The sequence below is a fragment of the Camellia sinensis genome, chromosome 14 (assembly GCF_055761805.1).
Source record: "Camellia sinensis isolate YWXY chromosome 14, ASM5576180v1, whole genome shotgun sequence".
In the NCBI taxonomy this organism is placed as follows: domain Eukaryota; kingdom Viridiplantae; phylum Streptophyta; class Magnoliopsida; order Ericales; family Theaceae; genus Camellia; species Camellia sinensis.
This window is the reverse complement of record NC_138974.1, coordinates 39995519-40016629: the sequence shown is the minus strand read 5'-3', so window position 1 is coordinate 40016629 and position 21111 is coordinate 39995519. Positions and strand designations below refer to the sequence as shown.

At 42.3% G+C, this 21111-nt stretch overlaps 1 long non-coding RNA gene across 1 annotated transcript in view; it reads left to right on the top strand.

The window, feature by feature from the left end:
• LOC114307136 (uncharacterized) overlaps positions 1 to 14161 on the top strand; it is a 31529-nt gene extending 17368 nt beyond the window's left edge. Inside the window, exon 2 of the long non-coding RNA XR_003644971.2 lies at positions 13914 to 14161. This is a non-coding gene — a long non-coding RNA (uncharacterized LOC114307136). The remainder of the gene's footprint in view (positions 1 to 13913) is intronic.
• Positions 14162 to 21111: the final 6950 nt, after the last annotated feature.

The window sequence follows — 21111 nt, the reverse complement described above, 5'->3', positions numbered from 1 at the left end:
GTTTTGCGCGGCCCTGTGAAGACCTGTGTGGAATCGCTCTTGAGATTGTGCAGCTTAGGATCGCTCTCAGCCTCGAGAGTCAACCGGTCCGTTTTCGAACCTCGAACCCGTTCAGAAAGTTCAACAGTTAACCGTCATGCAAGGTCTGTATGGCCAGATCAGGAGCAGCCCTCGAGCAAGAGGCGTCGAAGTTGAATCAAAAGATTAGATCTCATCAAAAGAAGCTCGTGGAACAACCATGATGGATTCTCTCGCAAATCAGTGCAACGGCCGTTCTCCTAGACACAGAGAGGCTTCAACTTCAAAAAACCATTTGACATGGATTTGTTACACTTTTACCCTTTGAGAGGCTCGCTGGGCCGAAAACCCGGAAGGGCGACCCAGGCAAAAGTTAGAGCAAGAGAAAAATACAAAAAAGAAGCAAAAAAAGAAAAGAAGCAGAAAAGAAAAGAAAAGAAAAGAAAAATGCGGAAAAGAAAAGAAAAAGAAATGAACAAAAGAAAAGGAAAATAAAAAGAAGCTCGCAAGGTCGAAAACCCGCATTGGGCGCCTTGGCAAAAGTTAGAGCCTGAAAAGTGAAGGTTAAAATACCCGAGTGTACCTTAACCGGAACTACGTGAGGCTTGATTCCCATGTTTGGGATACGTAGGCAACTTCATCATGAAGTCCAGCCCCCAACGCTTTCATAGCGTCTCAGTCCATGCAATGGTTTCAATTTCATCCCAAAGTCCAGTCGCCAACACCCTCCAAGGCAACTGTGTCCATATATTTGTTATGGCCGTCTTCGTCATCTCTGTGTCCAAGAGCTCGACCACCGCCAATGAAGACTGTTTGCGGACTGCTGCGGCATCATCCAAACAAGGGGCAACTTTTCGTTGCCACGAGTCGTCGCGAGACGCCATTCAAACCAGGGGCAACTTTCCGTTGCCATCCACCCCCCTTCAAGCCAGGGGCAATTTTCCATTGCCTCCGATTCGAGGTTGCGCATCTCAAAGAGTAAGTTCCATGCTCGTTGAGCATTGACTATTTGCAAAATAGTTTTTGAAAATTTTTACTGAGGTTGACTATTTTCTCGAAAACTATTCCATTTTCCAAAACTGGACCATTGTCTTGGACCCAAAAGGGAAAATTTTCAGTGTTTACAGCCTAACTTGCATGATTTTCAAATCAAAAATCGAACAAGTACGTTAATCCAACTCTCATTTTGATCAAAATTATTTTAGTAGAAAGCAAAAACAAAGAATGGTTAAAGTGATGAACTAAGGGGACAGTTGAGCCAGGCGCTCTGTCTCCCCCCCCGGTCGTCAACATACTTGCCAGAAGGGCACTCTACCCACCAGAAGAAATAGCCGTGAGCTAACGGCATTGGGCATGAACCCGCAACTTCCTATTCATTCATTGATCACCTTGGGGAGGGACGAAAAATGAGAGAATGAAGAATAGAGAGGTGTGAGTTGAGAGAAAAGTGAGGAAAAGGGTTTTAAGAGAAAATCCGAGCTTGAGAGCCGAGTGATGTGAGAATCACAAATGAGAAAAGGGTGGGAAACGATACCCAGAGAAACTGGCTCTTCGTGATCGGAGGTTCCCCGCCTTCGTTAACGCGTCTGTATGTCGTGTCTTTTGTTTTGTTTACCTCAACCTGTGTTTTAGGTCTTTTCTGAGCGTGTCTCGTTGTGTTTAGGTCATGCACCCTTTTGTTTAAGTCCTCCCCGCTGCGTCCAGTTGTAGGCTCGATACCCCGGTTTGAAAAACCCTTATTCAATTTCAAAAATCGTTTATACTCAGAATGCTGTGCCATTCTCTATATTTGAGCGTGCTTCAACTCCAGCTAGTTTCACCCCCGTAGTCCGTCTTGTCAGATTGGGCCGTTCGCTCAGGATTTGCTGTGTGCAGAATGAACCGAATGCTGTGTTATGGGTTGTATGCAGATTAATCCCCAGTAGAGTAAAAGGCTGTGTGTGTCCAGAATCAGGCAGTGGGCTGCTTGGGCTATTATGCTGTTGGCTGTTTAGTTATCCGATTACCACAGTGCAAGTGCTCAATCATTCAGACAACAGGTAAATTCCATTTATATTGAAGTGTAACATGATGGGATACGATGCAATACATGAGATATGTAAATGTAACACTGTTTAAGCAAAAAATTTTGTTCATTTCATAATCTTTTTTTAAGTACAAAGTTTCGAGGAAAGCAAAAATCCGCCTGTGGCAGTACAAAGCATCCTAACTACCAACAAAAAGAGAAAAGCACAAAAAAGAAGAAAAACAACAAAATCTGTATCCGTGTCCAGCGACTCCGAGGGCTATCGGTCTGTCCTAGTCCTCTTCCTAGACGAAGGTCCAGGAGCATCATCAGCATCGTCGTCAGAGCCTGAGCTAGTGTCGCCTCTGGTCTCCTCCTCCGATGACTCTGCCTCCGACTCTGCCTCTGCCTCTGACTCGTCATCATCATCATCGTCATCATCAGGGACGGGAGCCCGCGAACTGCTCCCGACATGAGTGTGCCCCACCTTGGTGCGGGGGAATACTCTGCCCTCCTCATCTCTCCCTCGGGCAGGGACGGAAGGTCTAGCTGGAGCACCTCCTGCCACATGAATCTGGAAGGGAGGCTGAAAAAGTACATAAAAGGCAAATGCATCAGTATACTGTGGACAATTTATCAGTGCAGAATACAGTATATGAGTACAATGTGTGAATGCCGTGAGCAGTTTATCAGTGCAGAATGCAGTATATGAGTACAGTGTGTGAATGCCGTGAGCAGTTTATCAGTGCATAATGCGGTGTATGAGTACAATGTATGAATGCCGTGAGCAGTTTATCAGTATAAAGTACAGTGCAGAATGCAGTGTATGCAGTGTATCAGACGCTGTGAGATCAGTGTATCAGGTGTTGTGCCATGCATCAGATTACGTGAATCAGCTTGTGAGTGATTTGAGGCCGTGATCAGAAGAACATACCGGAATGCTGTAGAGGGCCAGGAGATCAAAGGTCCGCTGTAGCATTCCTATCATGGAGGCATTCATCTCCAATGACTGCCGGGTGTACTCAGAAGAAGCCTGCAAAAATATCAGATGCATCAATATTCTGTGGAATATCAAATAAACTGAAATGAAATGATTGTACAAAAATGCAGTAATACATACCGGAGGCAAGTCGGGGACACCGACAAACTTGTGATCCGCCGGCGGAGGGGCGAAGGGGATCTGATAGGTCGCCCCACCCTGCCCTCGGAAAGTCAGTGAAGTGGGCAGAACAGGCCAACCGGTCCCCCGTCCCCCCTGAACTCCGCCCCTGCCACGGACTCGGGCCCGCCTCAAAGCTCCTGCTCCAGCTCCCGCTCCTGCCCTAGCCGCTGGCGCCACGGGCCTAGCTCCCTCAACCCGACGGCCGCCGCTCAGAGACCGCATAATGTACGTCTACACGTACTCTCGGTAGTCGCCGATGCCTCTAAAGCGGGTCGCCTCCCAACCGATGGTATAATCGGCCATCTGCTCCGTAGTGAGCCTCTCGGTCTCCCTCATATCCTCGGGAGGATGAACCGGTACTATCTGCTCCGGTAACCCTAGGGTCTGGCATAAGAAACGCTCACCCAGGTACCAAGCTCGACAGACCGGGCCCTCCAGCAAGATCCGAAAACGCGAGGTCTCATCGGCACCGGCAAACCGATCCCGCGTCATGGCTGGCAAAGGAGCCCAAGGCTGCCAGGTGATCTGAAAATGCAATACAGTTTGTTATCTACTGTTATTAAAATATGCAGTAGAAAGGCGAAGCTTAAATGAACTGCAAGTAAAACATACCTCTGTGGGGGTGATGGTGTCGAAGAAGCGGCGGAAGAAGCTAAAAGTCTCTCGCGGCCTCCGGGTGCATCTCCTGTCAAAGCGACGCGAAAAAGGGACGACCAGAGGGGTCTCCATGACTGGCACGGGTGCAAGCCTAGGAAAGTAGGCATAAACCCACAACTGCAAGGTAAATACCAGTGCATTTATTAGGCAAAGCAGAATATAGAGTAAAAGCAGAAATAGCAGAGCCACGTGTTGTGCAGTGTATTGTGCAGAGTGTGCAGTGTGAGCAGTGTACAGTCAGTGTAAAGCAGAGTATGTGTGTGCCGTGTGTACAATATACAGCAAGTATTAAGCAGACTACAGTGTGTGCAATGTACAGAGTACAAAAAAGATAGAAAAGCAGAAATGAAAAGCGGAGAAGAAACGTACCTCCCAAGCACGCCAGTAGCTTCCGAGCAACTGTCCGCTGCCACGGGAAGCTAAGCTCATATACCCATAGAGAGTGGCCAGAGCGGCGCCACCCCAGTCGTAATGCAAGATCCGCCTGACACCAGTGCGCTGAGCAGGCAGAGAGGCACGGTGTTCGCCCGGTCGGCGAAAATGGTCGTCCCAAACAAGAACATGAGGAAGCCCGTGCGTACCTCTCCACGGCCTCCGGAGTCATCGGGGCTGCATCAACAAGGGTGGGCTGGACCCGGAACTGCACCTCGAACCAGGAATATCGGACGTAGCCAGGACGCGCCAAAGGCGGCAGCTCGCCGAGCAAGTAAATCTGCGCGGCAGTCCACTCGTCCATGTCAATATCAAAGGGGATCGGATCACCCCCTACCCCGATGCCTGTGAGCATCGAGAAATCGTAAGGGGTCATCGTCATGTCCCCTGCCGCGGAGAAATGGAATGAATCGGTGGTGTCCCACTACCTCTCCACCAAAGCGGCGAGGAGAGGTCTGCATATAGTGAGCCTGGAGAGTCCTCTGCAGAATACGCCGAAACCCGCCTGGTCCACTATGCGACGGACCGCATCGGGAAGCTTGGCATACCAGTCCCGGGCGCCGGTGTTCCCATACCCACGGATGGTATGGGAATCCCCCTGCAAACAGAAAACAACAATTGCAAGGAAATATTCAAAATGCAGTTCTAAGAAGCATATAGATGTAGCATGTGTGCAAGTTTGACAGGTTTAAACAAATACCGGGTGCCGGTGTGCCTACAGTGAACTACAACGTGTGATGCGTCAGCATGTTCGGATGGTTCAGTACAGTGTAGCATGTGTGCGTGTTCCCAGACTCAAGTAAATATTGGGTACCAGTGTGTGTGCAGTGAAATACAGTGTGCGCCGTGTGATTCAGGGCTAGTGCAGTGTGTGTGCATGTATCAGTCTCAAGCAGATATCAGTTGTACGAATGTTTACAATCAACTACAGTATGGAGGGTATCTGAGCTAAAGCAATTAAAGAGCACAACTAGCTACGACAGTTTTGTATCCTACATTGCAGAAAGTAAAGCAGAGAAAAGAGAGTTACCTCGGAAGCGTCGAAGAACAGGTGGGAGGTAGGCTCACGCAGTAATAGCTCGGGTGGCACGTGCCTCTCGAAACTCCGAAACTGGCGAAGTCCGTCAGGGGACAGAACATGAATCGCCGGCCGGTAGGTCGCCGGGTCGAACGGGTGCTCGCTCAAAGGTAAGAGCTCGACCCCGGGATCCATCTCGTGATCTGGGGGAGCCCGACCGCGTGGAATGTCATCCGCCATGTCAAGAATGATGAGAAAATAGCCGGAGGGAGGAAAACCGGGCTAGAATATGGAAAGTCAACCGAAAAGTCAACCCCCGAGAAGGTCGAAAATGACCGAAAAGGCCGGGATGTGAAAAGGGTACGGAAATCAAGAGGAAAGCGAGGGGAACAAACCCCAAAAAGGTGGGAACGGAAAAAGAGGTACCGAAACAAAGATTTGTTCGGTTGAAAATGTCCGAAACGCGAAGAAAATCGCAAATCCAAAGACGAAACGGGCGTAGAACGCGAAGAAACGGAGAAAAGAGGAGAGGAAAACACTCTAGAGAGAGAGGGTTTGGAATTTCAGCGAAGGAGGAAGTGAGAAATAGGGTTTAGAAACCCTATTTTAAAACACCCATGGTGAAATGTCGAATCTGCCTCGACTCAGGAACTTTTTGCCGGTGGGCAACATTTTGTGCCGGTCGGCAGAATATTGTGCCGATGAGATTATTTTGCAGCCGGTGGACAGCCGGTGGCTTCCCCTCCTGGCCGGTGGTGTTCCCACAACCTTGTTTAGGCCATATGAGTAGTTTTTGGTCTTCATAGCTCAAGAAAGTGCAAGAAAGTGTATCTCCGACGCTCAACCGGCCTCCGTTTTGACCTCGAACCGCGTCTTCTGTGCATAGCACTCTAACTCATACAATGCTGTATCCTTTGGTATCCTTTTTGCCTTTTACAAGATCCAAAAGTTACCCCGTGTGCGTTGCACGCATTCATCGCACTATTTCGGTGCATTATATCGCACTATCATGCGCCTCACGGTAGCATTGTTATGCACATACTACATGCGTTGTAACACGCACCCCTTGCATTGTCATGCACATCTCTCATGGATTGTCATTGCATTTTTATTACAAGCATTGTCATGTATTTCAATACATACGTCGCCTCGCGCATCGTTCGCGTTGTCATGCATTCTCTTACCATGCATTGTCATGCATTCCGAAACACGTGCGTTGTTACGCATTTAAGTCCATTCGTATCATTTTGCATCTTATGAGGCATGCGTGTCTCATTTGTATCATTTTGCATCCTATGACGCATGCGTGTCTCATTTGTATCATTTTGTATGTTATGAGGCATGCGTGTCTCATTTGTATCATTTTGCATCTTATGAGGCATGCGTGTCTCATTTGTATCATTTTGCATCTTATGAGGCATGCGTGTCTCATTTGTATCATTTTGCATTTTATGAGGCATGCGTGTCTCATTTGTATCATTTTGCATTTTATGAGGCATGCGTGTCTCATTTGTATCATTTTGCATTTTAGGAGGCATGCGTGTCTCATTTGTATCATTTTGCATTTTAGGAGGCATGCGTGTCTCATTTGTATCATTTTGCATCCTACGAGGCATGCGTGTCTCATTTGTATCATTTTGCATCCTATGAGGCATGCGTGTCTCATTTGTATCATTTTGCATCCTATGAGGCATGCGTGTCTCATTTGTATCATTTTGCATGTTATGAGGCATGCGTGTCTCATTTGTATCATTTTGCATCTTATGAGGCATGCGTGTCTTATTTGTATCATTTTGCATCCTATGAGGCATGCGTGTCTCATTTGTATCATTTTGCATCTTATGAGGCATGTGTGTCTCATTTGTATCATTTTGCATCCTATGAGGCATGCGTGTCTCATTTGTATCATTTTGCATCTTATGAGGCATGCGTGTCTCATTTGTATCATTTTGCATCCTATGAGGCATGCGTGTCACACTTGCATCATGTCTCATTCCCATCGGCACGTGTGCCTCATTTGCATTGGCACGTGTGCCTCATTTTCATCGGCACGTGTGCCTCATTTTGCATTGGCATGTATGCCTCATTTTCATTGGCATGCGTGTCTCATTTCCATTGGCATGTGTGCCCCATCTTCATCGGCACGTGTGCCTCATTTGCATCGGCACGTGTGCCTCACTTTCATCGGCATGCGTGTCTCATTTCCATTGGCAGATGTGCCCCATCTTCTTCATCGGCATGTGTGCCTCATTTCCATTGGCATGCGTGTCACATTTTCGTTGGCATGTGTGTCGACATTTGCATTAGCATGCGTGCCTCATTTGGATTGTCTTACATTCCTTGCGACCCGCGTTGTCTCGCTTTCATTTGCATTGTCATGCATGTTGCTAACGACATTGTACCTGTTAAGTTTGTTTTCTTTTCAGGCACGATATTGTATGTACAGTTCATTTAAGGCTGGTGCAACTAGACGAACCGCACAAGTATTCGCCACGGTCTAGGAGACCTTAAATCCTTGGAAGGTGCAAAACCTTCGGCACATTGATGTGTGCAGTTCGGTTGCATTGCCAGGCATGTCTTAAGCCACAGGTATATCCATGGTCTAGGAGACCCTAAATCCTCTGAAGGTGCAAGTCCTTCGGTGTTTGTCGTGCCTGAACGACTTTTGATAGTTGCATTGTCATACATCATTGCATATTTGTAGATATTGCATTGTGGTTTGCATGCATCCACCGCATTACCTCCGCCTACGGCTTGCACCTTTCCATGATTGAGCTTGGTCTGGTATGTGCCCATACTTTTCATGTCGAAACATAGTTCAGTGGACCGTTCTGTGTTAGACGCGGCTTGTACGCGTACATGCCTTTCCTAGGCAAGATTTGGTTTGGCCCGCGTGCCATATCCATTGCATTATAGGTCGCATGCACTCACTGCATCACTTCCATCTATGGCTCGCGCCTTTTCATGTTGAGCTTGGTCTGGTATGTGCCCATACTTTTCACGTCGAAACATAGTTCAGTGGACCGTTCTGTGTTAGACGCGGCTTGTACGCGTACATGCCTTTCCTAGGCAAGATTTGGTTTGGCCCGCAGGCCATATCCATTGTAAATATCCATTTCCATTGCATTTTAGATCGCATGCATTCATTGCATTACCTCCGCCTACGGCTTGCACCTTTCCATGATTGAGCTTGGTCTGGTATGTGCCTATACTTTTCACGTCGAAACATAGTTCAGTGGACCGTTCTATGTTAGACATGGCTTGTATGCGTACATGCCTTACCTAGGCAAGATTTGGTTTGGCCTGCGTGCCTTATCCATCGTATCATTTCCATTCCATTGCATTGTAATTCGCATGCATTCATTGCATCACCTCTGTCTATGGCTTGCGCCTTTCCATGTTGAGCTTGGTCTGGTATGTGCCCATACTTCTCGTGTCAAAGCATAGTTCAGTGCACTGTTCTATGTTAGACGTAGCTTGTATGTGTACATGCCTTACCTAGGCAAGATTTGGTTTGGCCCGCGTGCCATATCCATTGCCACCTCCCCAGCATATCCATATATATATTACATTGTAGTGTAATTTTTGCATCCGGCATTAGGATCGTAGTCCTTTCTCCAGCGGGTCGTTTCCCCACTTGTGTCAATCCCCCCAAATACTTGTTCTTGTGTCTGCCTACGTTGCTCATAGTTCAGTTGATCGTTCTATGGTAGGCGGACTTGTTACCTCCATCAATATTTTTGACATAGGTAGGGTTTTGAACCGCTCGCGATTGGATCATGATTCAATTGCTTTGCATATAGTTTGCGTTGTTTCAATTGCATTTTCATTTTCATTTGCATTATTTATACATTGTTTTGTATATGTTGCCTGATCATAAGTTGTGTCTGGCTCTTTGCATTGTCTTGCATTTTGCCCCTGCCTTCGGGCGCATATCTTGTTTGTCTTGCATGTTTGTCTGAGTCTTCGGCCTTGTCAAAAATGGGTCGTCTCTGGGCTTTGACATTCACTCCCGTCATTGCTATGACTTTCGAGTTCTGTCAAAGAGGGGCAACTGTAGACACCCCATTTTTGACCGTCCTCAAGACTTGGACGTCACCGTTTGAACACTCGGTGATCATCCATGTTTGTGTTCGTTTGGAGTTCCCGGAGGTCTCAGCTACGCGCCCTGCCTCAGGATCTCCGAACTTGACCGTTTTGTGTCTGGTTTTGCACCAAACACTTGTGTTTTGCCTTGGAGGGGCAGGGAATGCCTTGTGAGGCATCCCCACACACCACCGGCAGTGGCTAGAGGTCACCGGCTGGTTTTTGCTGCCATCGGCACTTTTTGTTGCCGGTCGGCACTATTTGTTGCCGGTCGGCACTCACTTTTGCCAAAATGGCATCTTTGGCCGGTCGACTACTGTGCATCTGCTTTTGCAGATATTTTGACACAGCTGTCTTGCATTTGACTCCCCTCCATACACGTGTATGGAGGGATCTCCCTCTTTAGAAGCTTGTCTTGTAAGCTTTACAAGACAAAAGGCCCTATAAGAGAGAGTCTTCTCTCTTGGCCTTAGGGGTTAGACACTTGAGACACTTTAGATATTTTTAGACATCTATTTTAGGGTTTGAGTTCTAGGGTTAGGGTTTGATACACATTCTCTCTCTCTATCTCCCACTTGTGTGTGTTTAATTGTGTTTGTGTCTTACTATTGCACACAAACACATAGTGTTTCACCTTCACTTAGCTACTGAGGTTCTAAGAGGTTGTTTTTGAAGTTTTGGAGCTGTTTTCAACCTAAAAGGAGCTGTTGGAGCACCATTGTTGAAGGGGGCTTCAAGGGTAACAATTTTGCCTTTTTATTCCCCATTCTTGCATTGTATTTTTCCCTATCTTAGAGCTGTTTTTGTGCTTAGTGTATAATACAAAAAAGTTCTGTTTTTTAGCCCTCTTGATTGTTTATTAAGAGTGTTTTGTGGTTTGGGTTTGTTTGACCCCTCCTAAGCCTTGTAAGGCTCCTTTTTGTGCTATTTTGAGCAAGTTTCGAGACTTTGGTGTTTGGGCCTCTTCACCACTGAAATCTTGAGGGATTTCAGTGGCGGAGATGGTGCCTTGAAGTCTCCAAAAGGGGAGGGCCACCCCCTCTCCTTGTTGTCCTTGAAAAGGACCCTTTTTGGCCTCTTGAGAGAGCATCATGTTAGAGTGTGTATTGATCATGTCTTGGCTGTTTTCCATGCTTATTATGCCATGATATAACCTTGTTGTGTGTTGGTTTTGGTACACCATGCATGTTTAGCATACCTACCTTGTAATGCCACTTTATTGCCTTAATATGCCTTAGGTTGTTAGCCTTTGTTCTAGCATGTTTTAGGTCAAGTTTTGTGAAGCTTGTGTGCTTATTTTGCCATGCTAGAGGTCTGTCCACAGTTGTTTGGGTCGGCTATGGCATGCATTATATGCCCCCTTTGCATTTTGGCTTGTTGGCCTCAAGTGTGTGAGTATGTAGCATGCATTACTCGCTTTATTCTAATGATTTGGCATCATTTATAGCATAATTTCAGTCTCTTTGACATGCTTGTATGCTTGCTTTGGACACCTCTTTGAAGCTTTGGAAGCTTGACTTGCATGCTCCATGTTTTGGTCATTGTGCATGCTTTTGATTTTGAGCCATTTAGGTGCCATCCAGGTGTCCCTTGGTTGTTGTTTAGGTCTGCACTAGACCTATTTTAAGTCCTCTTAGCCTTGTAAGGCTTGGTTGATTTAGTCTCTGTTTAAGCCTCTTGGCTTGTCTTGGGTTTTTGGCTTTGTTTGCATGCCTTGTTTGTCTTGTTTAATTGGCTTAATACTCTTTGTAACATGATTTTCAATGCTTACCTTGCATGCCATTAGTCCATGTTATGCCTCTTTCAAATGTGTTTGAGAGTTGTCCCATTTGTGCCTAAGTGTTGGCTCCTTTAACATGTGCATGTGTGTATGTGTTTAGTCCTTTATTTTGGTCACTTTGGCCACTGTTTTAGGCCTATTTAGAGTTGCCTAAATCATGTCTAAGTCCACATTTTCATAAGTTTGCATTGCCTCATGTTTGCTTGTATGCTTGCATAAGTGTCTTGCCATGCCATGTTGCATCCTTAGCTTGCATGCCTAGGTTGCATTGCATCTTGCATGCATGCCTTATTCCTTGATTTGTTTGGGCCTTGGTTTGTTTGTTTGGTTTGCATTTCATTTGACATGAAAGTTGCACACTTGATTCTTTGGGCCGTCATGCATGGAAATGCATGATTGGCGGTCCGAGAATCGAGACACATGCCCTTTTGAGTCACAAACATGATAGGGGACATGATAGGTGCATACATTGCTTGAATTGTATTGCCATGCAAGTTCTGTCCTCTGCTGCTGTGAGTTGCAGGTTCTGCAGGCATTCTTTGCCGACCGGTAGTAAACATTGCCGACCGGTAGTAAATCACCAGCCGATGGATTTATTTTGTGCCGGTGACCACAATTCACTGCCGGTGGCAATTCTACTCAGCCGATGGTGATTCCCAGTATCTAGAGAAGCATCCTTGAGATTTTGGTAGCCTCCAAAGGAACACAGCAAGGAAAACAGAGGCAGCCTATGCATGGCGGTGCACTTCCGAGCTGGACCGAGCATGCATTGCATCGAGCTCTCCTCCCGAGGCGATTTATCTGTTTTTCCTTGCTTAGTTAATCTGTTAATTAATTAGGCAATTTGTAATATTTAATTAGCTTGTGTAGTTAATTAATTTGTATTATTTATTTGGTCCCTCCGGGCGAGGGCAAATTTGTAATAAGTGTGGGTGAGTGTGTGCATGTCTTCCAATCCCCGCTTCTTTCTTCCCCTTTACTTACCTGCTTATGATGGTTAGTAATAGGACATGTTTAAATTAGCATACCTTATGCTATACATGCGTGCATCCATACATTCGTCTTGCATGCACCGGGCTCGGTACATCGTGCTAACTGCATTGTACTTCAATTCCAAATTGAATACGTGCATCAATTGATTGCATTTCACATGCCATGTTGAGGTTAGCCGAGCCTACTCTAGTGACATCCTGTATGTGTTGCATTAGTCAAATTAACATGAACTAGGATCACGCATGTTTGCTAACTAGTTTATTGTTTTGGCACGGAGTACGATGTAAGTATTTATGCCTTAGCATCTCGCATGCGTGTGAATGTTAACATGATAGTATGCTTACCATGTGGCTAGATGCTTATGTGATAAACTGTTTGAATGCCTGTGGGTGAAGGTTGGATTGTTTGAGTTGGAAAAACTCGTTGAAATCCGTATTTTAGCCTACTTGCGAGTAGCAAATTCCAAAGTACCTTTTTTAAGACAAACGGATACGCAATGCTTGTTTCCAAATTAGGCAATCTAGTCTATACTTGTATGCTGTGTGCATAACATAGCAATTCTAGGCTAATAAATGGAATAAGAACACATAATGTTTTCAAAAACGGATATCACGGTTAGTAGAGGCCGATCTTCGGATCGGGCGAGAGGGGGTGCTCATAGCTGACCTTCCCCAATCGTACCCTAGCTCCCGAGCCGAGACAACTCCGGTGATGACGGACATGTGGCCTTCGGCACCGAGTCAGGGTTTCCTAAATGCCCCCATAAAAAAAATTTAGGTGGCGACTCTATATCTGGCAAAGCAGTCCATGTTTGGCACTTCTTTTCAAAAATCTGTTTCTCAAAACGATTTGCCAAATTTGGACTCTTTGGTTCAAGATTAAGAACCGCAAACAAAATCGAGTCTGAACTGTAGCGCGGGGTCCCACGCGGACGTGTTACACCATGTAAGCATAGCTCATTGCTCAAAATTTTTACGTCTACTTCCGTTTGGCCCCTTAACTCTGATGGATTATATTCTAATCTGATTTGAGGCCGTAGATAATCTCATGATTATTGTCCGGTTATGACCTTAATCTATAGGGGCAGGTTCGGGTCATGACAGTTAGTCTGGAAGTCAGCTTAAATACATTGTCTTGGACAAGTATATTCTCTCAGATGATATACCAATTGCCTTGTTTTAATAAGTTCCTTAGTATTAGATTCCCATAGGAAACCTATTAGTCCATTTTATCTCTCTTTCAAAGCTTATAAGCACTATTTTTGACATTTTATCGTGGGGGCAGATGTATTTCTTCTTGCATTTTCTCTTATTAGCAAGGCCAGTTATGAAATGTTGCAAAGAAGGTTGATACTTATGACCCTTGGATGTGTCCTATTTCAGGGGCTATTATTTGATGTGTACTTATGTGTATTGACAACTTGTTTTTGTTTTGATTCTATTTCAGTGGATCCCTTTTAGACTTGTATTGGTACCAATGTATCATTGATTACAATAGAACGAACATATCATTGATTCTATTAGACTTGTATTTGAATGGTAAGATGAAGCTTAACGGTTAACTATTTTTTTTTGTCTTTGATGATTTTAGGAATAGGTAGGCATGTAAGAAAGTGGAGTTTTTACATTTGAACGTGTGTAGAAAAATTGTATTAATAGGTAGAAAGTTAGAATTATTAATTTTATAATTGTTATAATTTGAAATGTCAATTTTATTGAATTAGTGCTAATGGTTATTTTTTATTTATTTATTTATTTTACAGATTGCTTTTGCGGGGGCTATTGTGGATATTTATTTTTGTGTACGAAGAGCATTTGTTCTGTATAGGGAAGATATTTATTTTTGTACAATCCTCTGTTTTGAAAATTCGGTGTTTTTGTATGTAATATTTAATTTAGATGAATTATACTTAGTTGGTATGGATTTATATGATATTTGGAATATGATGTTACAAGTTAAAGTTTTTAAATAGTTGATAATGAAATGTGTATTATTGATAATGGATTTAGATTATAATTGATAGATGTATTATTCTGTATATGTACGCATTATAGGTTGCATTGACAATAGAAAGCATATAATTTAGAAATGAATAAAAAATATGCAATTTGTGCATTTTTAAAAAATTAATAAATAGAGCTTGAGCTTTTGGCGACTAAATAGTTAGTAGCCAAAAAAAAAAAAAATGAAAGTTTTCGGCGAATAAAAAATTGGTAGCCAAAAAAAAAATGAAAGTTTTTGGCGACTAAGAAATTGGTAGCGAAAAAGGAGTGTCACATTTTTAGCGACTAAAAAATTGGTAGCTAAAAAGCTGAAGATGGAAAATATTTTCCTTTTGGCGGCTAAATATTTTCTTTTGGGAGACTAAATTTTTAGTCTCCAATTTGTGACTTTTGGTGACTAAAAAAAAATTAGTCGCCAATACCATTCCTGACAATCATTTAGGGACAAATCTGGCGATCAAAAAATTTAGTCGGAAAAAATATACGGTGACTAAAAAAATGACTTTTGGCAACTAAAAATTTAGTCGCCAAAAGTGTAATTTGTTGTAGTGATACTAGGGCGATTTAATCAAAATCTCCTGATAATAAAATTTTAATGCATTAACGACAAGTATAAAAAGTTTTCATTGAAAAGTCTAACAAATATCACTATTATCAAAATATTAAACCTTAAGATAATATAACTTTTGATGTAAATATCAGTTTTTAATAAAATTAATACTTTTAGAATTTTCTCATCAAGATCTATCGAATAAAATTCATGTTGATTATGAAATTCTTTAAAAAATAAAAATTGTTACCATTGAAATTGATGTAAATAGTAACAGTAACAGTAACAAGTTACTCTGTTTGATAGTAACATATTACTCTGTCTCACAGTAACATGTTACTCTGTTTGACAATTAATCTATTTGACAGTAACATATTATTATGTCTTACAGTAACATGTTACTCTTACAATATTGTCTATGAAAGAAAGGGGGAAAAAAAAAAAAATTTTATTTTGTTCTTACTCATTATGTGTTTTCTCTTTAGAGGGTTTATGAAAAATAAATAAATAAAAATAAAAAAATAAATTAGGTTGTCATTTTCATCAAACAATGATATAACTGAGGAGTTTTGACTAAATTTCTCTAAATATAGTATTTACTTGTTTATCGGACATTTAATAATTGATAAAATATTTGTACCAAATAAAGTGGTGTCTAGAGCCAAAAATTACATGTAAAACTGCTAACTAAATGGAAAATAACTAATTAATTGCATGTAACACAGTTTTTTGGTACATTAAACCCATCATGCAATTATAATTAGAACTTTTCGCCTAATAATTATGTCACATAATTTTGCGGTGGGAGATTATAAGTTTTAACTCCTATAGAGAGGGGCATTATGGGAGTTATATCGTTGGCTTGGGTGTAGTTATTGGTTGGTTGGTGATTGTTCATTTTTAGCTAACAATTTATGAAATAAAAGTTTTGCTTTTATGGTCATAAATTAGTATAATATATTTCATATTTATAATTACTCGTATCTCTTGAATAAAATATAAATAAATAAAATCTTAAATTGGAAAACGCATGAACTCAAGAAGGAAAATCAAAACTCAAGAATTGTGAAGTTTTTTTCAATGAAAATTGCTAGGAACCTGTTGGCTGTATAATTTGTAAAAGCCAATCACAATTTAACACGTGGCACGAATAGAGCAATTTGGGGAGTTAATACAAGTTGCCAACCAAAGTTAGACACGTGGCAGTTCGTATTGGTAATAATGGATCTGCGTAGCACTGGAACAATCGAGGGATACAAGGTGATGTGGCCTAACAGTTACTCACAAAGTTTAAATTCAAAACCAAGAGGGAAGCCTAACTGCAAGAGTGGCGTAGTGGGACTGACTGTGAGAAAGCATATTCAGTAATCATGGGAGGACATTTTGACAATTGAAAGTCCACTTCAACGGTTATCATTGAAAAGTAAAAATAGCAGAGAAGGCCACAGAACGGAGGACCCAGACTCAAATAAAAAAACTAGATTATTTACTTTTTTTTTTCCTTCTAGTTTTTACTGTTTTTTATATTTCTGCACTTCAATTCCTGTATTGCACTTCATTTCCTAGGAGTAATTTCAAATAGCTTGTTACTGTAAACCTCTACGAGGTTGGGTCAGATCATTGTAAGTTTTCATTTTACTTAATGAAATTCAGATTTTGAAATTGTTCTTCACTTTTCGTTATTTATTAAATTCTCCTAAACAAGTCACCAGTAAAAGTCCTCTTCATTGAGGCTGAGAGAACTATAACACAATCGTCTAATAATTGGTTGGCAATTCATATTCTGTAAGGACTAATTGATCCTTATTGGCATGCTTAAAATTACATTATTAACCTTCGAAAGCCAAAAAGCCAACATATATTTTTGGCACACCCAATGGGACACTAAAATGGCTAGACGTAGGAGACAAAAAGAAAATGAGTGCCTTGAAGAAGGTGTGGAGGGAGAGGTAGAAGTACTTGATCCAGAGGATAATGTGATAACACATCCTATGGAAGCACCTATCTCATTAGAACCTATGGTTGAACAAACTAGCAACTCAGAACATGCGCCACATGTTCAAAATATTAGATGAGGCTATGGAATTAGACCATCCACTGTTCTGTCTACCTAGCCAATGAATCCGTGGGGAAGATTGGTAGATGCCATGGGACAACAGTTAATGTATACAATAGAAAGATGGGCAACATCCTTCATGGATCGAATGAATTCCCATCAACCAACTAGCACAAGGCATATGGAGAAAAATTCAAATGTTCTTCAGCAAAGATGGGCTAGAGATAAACCGCCTATGCAAAGTAGTGGATATACCAATGGTCAAATTAGTAATCAAAATTATGAAAGACCATCACCTATACCTCAGTCATGGAATGAGCCTCTTTCGAGGCCTAGGGTGAATCAAAATATCTCATTACCTAATAGCGAAGCCATACATATTGGTGGATCTGGGCTAACACAAGAAAATGGCATGAAAATGTTTCCAAATCCCATGTTCGAAGCCATGCCTTGCACAAGAGGGTCACTAATCCTCTATTCAAATTCACACTCTGGAGATTGGAAGGGTTTCTTGCGGCTGGGAGAGAAACAACACTTGTTTCTCCTATTGCAGTACCTTTCGCAGGTCCTTTCGTAGGACAGGCTTAGAGAGGTCAACCATATCCACAATAGCAGCCAGTACCACAGGGACAACCAATCCTAAATATACCTCCCTATGGACCAAGAGAGGCCTCAAGCATATGGTTTTCCACCAAACCCTGTGTTTGTTCCTCCAGTAGTAGTCGAACAAGCACATAATATAGTTCCTAGGGACCAAATTGTTGATATTATCAGAGAGATATGTGGACCTATGGCTCGGGGGGTTCAAACTCCTGTGTATAGGAAGCAATACCCAGAATGGGTGGATAGGGTGCATGAATACCTAAGAGGATGTAGAATACCAGACTTTGCTCTCTTTTATGGAAATGGAAACCAGTCAACAGTAGAACACATTATTGGGTTCGCAACCTAATGTGGTGAATTTACCAACAATGACTATATGAAGTTAAGACTCTTTCCAAATTCTTTAACTAGGGTAGCCTTTGTATGGTATATTAACCTTACACCTAGTTCTATCCAAACTTGTTAGCAAATGGTGTAGGCATTTCATGCCTAATTCTAGAGCGTGAAGTTTCTATGGTAGATTTGGCAAGGTTGAGCCAAAGGCCTGATAAGAAGGCTGCTTAATTTATTACTAGATTTAAAAGGGCACGAAACAAGTGTAGGGTCATTCTACCAGAGCTTGAATTTTTGAGATTGGCTCAAAATGGTTCAGAGTTTAGGCTTCGAAAGAAGTTCGATTCAACTAAGTTTTAGAACTTAGTGGAATTAACCTATAAAGTGTCTAGATATGAATCTTTACTTGAGGAAGAATAGGATTGAAGTAATGCATCATATAAGACTTATTATAGAGACCTTAATTATGAAATTGATGTAGTAGAAATCGTAAGAAAAGAGCCTATGACCTGTGAGGCATTAATTCACAAGGACACTACAGTAGACCAGCAATGTAAAAAGAAAGACCTTCATAGGAAGCATTCTTTTGATTTAACAAGAGCAGATGAAATTTTTGATCTTTTGCATACAGCAAATTTCCTAAAGTTACCAAAAAGAGTTAAGATCCCTACCCCAAAAGAACTTAAAGGGAAAATGTACTGTAAATGGCACAATTCTTGGTCTTATTCAACTGAAAACTGTATTATTTTTCGGGTCAAAATCCAGGAACAGATTCGAAAGGGGAGTTTAAAGTTCCCAGCCAAAGCAGAGAAAGCTATGGGGATTGACACTAACCCATTCCCAGTGATTGGGGAAGTTACAACCAATGTTGGTGTGCTAAATTTCCAAAACCTATCCTTGAAAGAATTAGAGGAGGTTAATGTGCAGATGCATATTGCCAGTCAGACTGCTTTCAAGAAGGATACCAGAAGTTCACTGACAAATAGACAGAGCTTTGCAGACCCAGAGGATGACTTTAGTGAGGAGGCACTGGATGATGACTCTCTTAAGGCAGCTGTCATGCAAAGGATGTGTCCTAGATGCAAGTTAAGTTACAAATGGTTGAAAAGGCTCCCAATTGATAGGAAACAGTATTATAAGGATCTATAAAGATGCCCTAAGGCAACCAATACCTACAACAAGAGGCCATACCCAACTGGTCCCCAACAACAGCCATTCTTTAGCCACTGAAATACATTCCAAGGCTAAGAGACCTCTGCATGAGTTCAGACCACCGAATTATTACAGGATGAAAGGTAATTATCTTGAGAGAAAGCCTATACTTAGCTCAAATTAGGGAACCAACGCCAATAATTGGCCTCCGAAGTCAAGTTCGAACAAGAGGCAAGGCAATTACCCTAAAAGAAGGCCCGAATTAAGCTTAAGACAGGGTGCCAGAGCTAGTGAATGGCCTCAGAAGTTAGCTTCGAAGGTGGTTTCAAAGACTGGAAAAGCAAGTTCAGCAATTGAATCAGTGAGTTCATAGGTACCTGGGGTGCCAAACTTGTTTGTCATGCAGAACAAGCCTAAGGAAATACCTGCACAGAGAAGTGTCTTTGGAGACCAGGGCAGAATGATTAAACCTCCCTTGGTGGCTCCAAATAATTGGGTATTACTCAAGAACCCATTGACAAAAGAATCAGATATGGTTCCAGAAATCTCTAGATCTCAAAGGAGAAAGATCCAGCGAAGGTATACCATGTACCAAAAGGATCTAAAGGAAAGTGGTGAAAGTTCGTCATTGGCCCAATCAAAAGGCTAGACGGAGGAGAAAGAAAGTCCAAAATTGGCTCCTCAGAACAAAAGAAGTAGAGACCAGTTAGCTAAGGTTCATACTGAACTGAAAGCCAAGAAAAGATCCAGCTTAGCAGGTCTTGAAAAGCCCTTGATAGAAAGTGACAGTGAAACAGAAGAAGAAGTTGAACTAGGCCAAAGGAAAGAAATGGTTAAAGATGAGATGTTTGAGGCTTTCATGGCTGAACAATCTTTTTTTGTTGAGAAGCCAACAGGAGACCATAAAGAGTTGATTCGAAGGAAGTCACTAGTACTGAAATACCAGAGTACAACATGTAGGATGCTTTTGAAATAATTGAGCAAGTTATTTTGGAAAAGAAACAAGTGCAACCAGCAGTTCAGTTTGGCTTATTTTCTCCAGTGTCAGTAAGCATGGTATATATATTGCCATAGGGGTTCTAAGCTGAAGATGGAGACCAAGAAGGTCAAGAAGATGACTTTATTCTAGTTTCTAGTGAAGATTCACATGTTAGCATGATTCAAGATGAGTTTGAAGTGGCCACACCAATGGAAACTGAAGATGAAAGTGAGGACGTAAGTATTAATCTCTCTTATCCCTTCGAGTATCCTATAACATCCATGACGCAGCACGTTAAGTCCTTGTATATCAAGGCTTACTTCGATGGGATACAATTAAAGAGGGTGTTAGTGGATAATTGGGTAGCAGTGAACCAACTTTCGAAGTCCTCTTTGAAAAAAATGGGGAAAAGAAACCCCAGATTAATCCCAACCAGCATATCTATTGCTAGCTTCGCTGGGGATAAGCAGATGGCTCAGGGTATCCCGTCCATCAACTTGAGTGGGGGAACCAGAGATTGCATGACGTCATTCTTTGTTATAGATAGTAACGCCAAGTATAATGCTTTACTTGGTAGGGATTGGATCCACACCAACAAATATGTGTCTTTCTCTCTACATCAGAAGATAATGATCACCCTGTACAATGGAGAGACAGAGGAGATCAATGCAGACCCTCAACCCTTTATTGCTTGTGCTAACTTTGCAGAGACCAAATTATATAATGAAGGAGTGACACCACTCAGTTTATTGAGAAAACTAGATGGATCAGCCGAAGTGACGGCTGATAAGGAAGTAGCACCCCTGAAGCACTTAGAATAGGAGTGTGCTGATGAAGAATTCGTCACCAAGGATGACAATGATGCCTGATTGTAGGCAAAAAGATGAGACCCAAGAAGCCAGACCCTTGGCTTTAGTTTAGTTTTCAGTGTTGGAGATAAAATCAATAGTCTAGAAGACTCAAGAACTAGAAAGAGAAGCCATAGTAGTTGGCTGTAAGTAGGAGCAACAATAGGTAAGGCCTTTGACCTTTGATAAGTACTGTGCATTGGACATCAAAACAAAAGTCCAAGAAATACAAGAAGAAGAAGCCTTATGGATAGATTTTGTTCATGAGGAAGAAGGCAAAGATGTTGAACCAGAGAAAGTGAGAGCAGAGCAAAACAAAGAAGTTTCTTCGAAGGTGGAAGAAGTCAAAAGAGAAACATTAGTAAGTGCTCAAATACAAGACCCCTTGTTCTGCATAGAAACCCACTTATATCAGTGCTTGGTTAAGTTCTCTTGA